Source organism: Sceloporus undulatus, chromosome 4, assembly GCF_019175285.1.
Source record: "Sceloporus undulatus isolate JIND9_A2432 ecotype Alabama chromosome 4, SceUnd_v1.1, whole genome shotgun sequence".
In the NCBI taxonomy this organism is placed as follows: Eukaryota; Metazoa; Chordata; class Lepidosauria; order Squamata; family Phrynosomatidae; genus Sceloporus; species Sceloporus undulatus.
This window is the reverse complement of record NC_056525.1, coordinates 58,801,129-58,805,855: the sequence shown is the minus strand read 5'-3', so window position 1 is coordinate 58,805,855 and position 4,727 is coordinate 58,801,129.

Genomic DNA, 4,727 nt, shown 5'->3' with positions numbered 1-4,727 from the left:
ACGTGGCCCCCTGGACAATTTGCAAGGTGTCCGTCTGGGGAAAGGCTTCAAGGGTCACTCTCCTGATTTACTTCTCACTTCCATCCCATTCATTCATTGGGCATTCTTTTTATTTATTTATTTATTTATTGTTGTTATTTATTTTCATTCTTTTTATCTATTGTTCATTTTATTTATTTGTTTGTTTGTTTGTTTATCATTCCTTTTCTCTTTCAGTTCCATTGTTTTTCTTTATTCATTATTTGTATTTATTTTTCAGTCCCATTATTTTTATGGGGGGGGGAGGAGGGGTCAAGGTGGCCAGCTGTCCTCCTTTTCCAGGACCTGCCCTCCATTTCTAACCGACTGTCCAGAAAAAGTCCTCCATTTGGAGTCTAAGGCACATGGATTTATATATTTAATCCTAACAATCCTCTTTGCATTCCTCTCCAGACTGACCAGAAGTCCTCACCGTAAAATGGAGGACCTTCGAGCAAAATGGAGGACATGACCCAACAAAAGCTGCAAACACTCCTATAAAGATAAATCCATGCTCCTTCTTAGTCAGAGTCCAAATGGAGGACATTTTGGAATCTTGAGATGGAGGACATGTCCTGGAAAAGGAGGACATTTGGTCACCCTGCCCCAAAACCACGTGAACTGAGAACAACCAAAATGCAGGCTTGGGATTAACACTGTCGTAACTCTTCTTTTTCCTTCTCTATCATGTTTAACATCTTTGCCTGGTGAAGAAGCCACTGAAGCTTCGAAAGCTTGCAATGTGTATTTTGTTCGTTTTGGTTGCCCCACTAAAAGCATCATTGTTTGGGGATTTTGGATGCTATTGTACTTTGCCAAATGCACAACACACAAACCCTGGATCTGTCCCTTTTGCAACTGTGGTTGCTGATGGGTTTCGCATTCCTCCTGGAAGCTTTTGTTCTTCTGAAGAGGCAGCAGGGCTCCAAATCTCATCTGGGGTCCTCCCACTCTCTAATAAGAAAGAAGGAGATAAGAGTAACCAAATGGGGTTCTGAATGCAATCAGAAAGCCAATAGAGTTTCACACAAGAGTCATACAGAGGTAATAAGACTTTGTGGTTGCGGTGCTACACAAAAATTGTTGTGAATAATAAGAGGATTAGGTGGGAAATTCTATGGAAACTGGTGTGATTTCCAAACAGACACTTCTAATATCTACGTTGCAAGAAATACACAATTTATACAGATTTGAAAGAAGATTTCCCACATCTGACCAAAGAAGCAGCAGTCCGCAAACGCCAATGCCAAATAAATCTGGTCTGTTTTCAAGTTGTCACAAAATTGTGTTGTGTTTGTTATAACAGATTAATAAACAAACCCACCTGGGAATGTTTCACAACTTCTTATGAGTATCCAACTGATACCAATGGAAAGGATGAGTAAATAAGGTTTACATTTGTAGCATGCTTAAGGAACTTGTATTGCCTTCTGCAAGACTTCTTCTCAGAGAACAGATTGAGGATCATGTAATAATATCTTTAGCCACTAAGGCACTATTCCCAATGAATTTTATTTGTTTTATTTAATTAGAGTATTCATACCCCACTTTTCAGCCCCAAGGCTTGTAGATCGCTTTACAGACTGTTAAATTGACAGTTCCCTGCCCTCAGGCTTATAGTCCAAAAATGCAGTCACTTTTCCCAACATGGCACTTTCCTGAAGTGTTGGACTACAACTGCCATCGAATGAGTGGATGGGAGTTCTGTCCAATGCATTTGGAGAGATCTGATCCAGACACATTGGACAGTATGTATGTATGTATGTGTGTGTATAGATGTATATGTGTGTGTATATATATATATATATATATATATATATATATATATATATATATATAATTAAGATTACCATTGTATTTTGAATAACAACCAAAAGGCATAGACTAAGGAATCGTATAAAAGCTACTAGCGAAGCTCTTTGTTTCTACAAGGACCTAAAGCAAGTTGTCGTTAAGTACAAAAATTCCCCATGGACGCTTCCTCAAAAGTAATTCCCACTGAGTTCGAGGAGCATAGAACTGCAGTATTAATATTTGAATTGCCCTGTAGTCATAGGATGTTTTCTTTTGTCTTGATAAAATCTAGCTGCGTTAAACAGACCATATATATATATATATTTAACATAGAAGTATGTTCTATTTCAAAATTATGTTATTCCATGGGAGGGTAACACTCCAAAGCTCTTTTGCACTCTCTTTCTCTCTCTCTGTAGTAGAAGCATTCCTTCCTGTTGTCTTTATTTGTATTAACCATTTATGACAATGGAAGCCTTGGGGATTGCATACATGTCTTAGAAAATCCAGATCCTTTTAAAAAAATCACGAGGTTGCAATCCCCCCCCCCTTCCACCACCACCCCCCTTTCAGGTTTCTATGTGTAAGAATAGCTGGATTGACTGCCACATTGGAGTTTCAGATCTTGAAGAGGAAAGTTCCAAGATCAGTCAAAACAAAAGCTTCAGCGTGACTTTGGCATGTGAGATCATCGCATTGATTGAAGAAAAAGATAACTCCAGGGTTACTCATCCAGACCTGGATTTTCCCAGAACTTCAAAGGGCTCCGGCAGGAGCAAAACATACCACAGGAGCGTGCTAATACAATCAGAGCAGATCAAATCTGTCTGGACATAAGGCTTCAGCCAAACACGAATCCAATTAATTCAGTGTCTGATAGGGTTTGAATAAGGTCAGTAGGAGCGTCTTATATCTCCCACCAATTATTTACTTTTATTTATTTCAGCCTGGATTTGGCATGATGGTGATACTTACATGACAGACCTTATATATATATATATATATGTAGATAATATTATCTTCATCCATTGAACAAAATTTCTTATATGGTGTTGGTACTTGAAGAAAAGCCTAACTGAAGAAAACAATATTTAGAGTGCACTGAGAATGGTCGGTGATTGATTATGTAGAGAAGTTATTAAAAAGAAAAAGGGCATTAAAAAAAGAAGACGTTTGAGCTTTTCTAGCAAGCTATACATAAAAATATAATTCCATTATGTCAACGCAACTAAAACCTGCACCAACAGAGACTCAAAGACATGTGAGACACGTCTCTTATTTGCAATGAAAGCAACCGCCATGATTGATTTCTTTTTTAAACTTTCTTAAGCCCCTGAAAGAGAGATGGAAGAAGCATGCGACAATAAAGCATGTTATGATAATGTTGCAATGGCTTTATCTTCACAATAACCTCCTCCAGCTACAGAGTCTTTCTTGAAGCCAGCTTTGTTTGTAATGGCATAACAAATTTGTGTATTAATTTGTTAAGCCTCATGCCAGGAACTTGTACTTTTGGAATTCACACTCAACATGCACATCAAAGGAGGTAACTCACAGTCCTCCACATGTTGCCAGATAATATCCTCACAAACCGTAGCCAGCATAGCCAGAGTTGAGGATTATGGGAGATGAAGCCCAGAAATGTCTGGAGGACCAGAAGGTGCTTTTCCCAATGTCACAGCAAATGTCTGCTTACAAGGTGATGTTTATCCTATGCATAATCACATAACTAGCATGACATAGTGGTTTGAGCATTGGACTATGACTTTAGAGACCAGGGTTTGAATTCCTTCTTTGCCATATAAAGTCCCTGGATGAGCTTGGGCAAGTCACACACTCTCAGCCTCAGAAACCCCCATGATAGGGTCGCTTTAGGGTCACACAACAACAACAACAACAGAACAGAAGGGCTGTGTTAGATCAGCCTAAAGGCCCAGCTAGTCAAGCATTCTGTTCATGTGGGATTCTAACAGACGCCTACCGTAAGAGTAATAGCATTGTCGCAGTACAGCTATTTCTCAGCAATTGGTATTCAGAGGCACCCTGCCTCTGTTACTGGACAGAGTATATATCCATCATGATAGAAGACAATGAGAATTTGTTGAAGCACTAAAAAGTGATGCCATTCAACATCACTGCATCTTGTAATGAATTCTTCAGTCTGATTTGATCACGTAGAGCTGATTCAGCACATCTTATGGCATGTTTTACAGCACTCATTAAAACACATACATACCCCTAAAATGTCTTGAAGCTATATAAAAACTAAATCCAGTGGAAATTAAAGAGATATGAATTATTTGAATCATTGTGGTTTTCCCATTCACGATCAACCTTGAATTTGAGCACTCAAAGCACATAAACGCTACACACATACACACAGAGACAGACAGACAGAACTTGCTTGAGAAATCACTGGGAACCAGAGCATAATTTAAGTGCTCTGCTTTATAAAAGCAAACTGAACTCATGTGAAAACTTGTAGCACCTTTGAGACTGACTGAAAGAAAGAAGTTGGCAGCATGAGCTTTTGTAGATTAAAGTCTACTTCCTTGGATGTATCAAATGCATCTGAGGAAGTAGACTTTAGTCTATGAAAATCTCTCTACAGGATCTCTCTACATACTGATTCTACAGACTAACATGGCTATTTACCTTTGAACTCATGTGAATTTCAGTTTATTAAAAAACAGTCAGTTCCATGCATTTATCTGTGGATAAATATCCCCATAGTCAACACACAGTGGGTCTCATTGTGGGTTACATTGTTTGAATCCAATGTCATTTGGACAAGAAGAAAGAAGGACTATTGCCAAACATGACAGAGATGAGAGAGATCATCAGACAGACACTCAATGCACGCATGATCTGAGAGATTCCGTGGCAGAACCCAGCAGCTCTTGTGCTCACAGACC